Source organism: Guillardia theta (assembly GCF_000315625.1).
Source record: "Guillardia theta CCMP2712 unplaced genomic scaffold GUITHscaffold_22, whole genome shotgun sequence".
NCBI lineage: Eukaryota > Cryptophyceae > Pyrenomonadales > Geminigeraceae > Guillardia > Guillardia theta.
In genome coordinates, this window is record NW_005434652.1 from 244,467 (window position 1) to 244,791 (window position 325).

Sequence of the window (325 nt, forward strand, 5' to 3'; positions counted from 1 at the left end):
CCTTTTCATCCTCCTCCTTCTCCTCCTTGTTCTCCTCGCCCTCTGATTTTGCACTGGCCATCTTTCAGTGGTAAGGCACTTTGCGGCCTCCACGGTCTCATGCGCACTCCTGAGCTGCTGCTGGGCAAGGATGTTCTCTTCCTGCATACCGGGGGCATGTGAGTCGTTTTGGGGGGAGAGTTTGACAGCTGGGAGAGTTTGACAAGCAGTTGTCAAGGTTCGGCATCTTTGACAAGGAGGAGCAGTTGCTCCCGCTGCTGGGCGGGAAAATCAGCCGACTCCAGCTGAAGTCCAGCCTGTGATAATCTGACAACACACCAGGAAG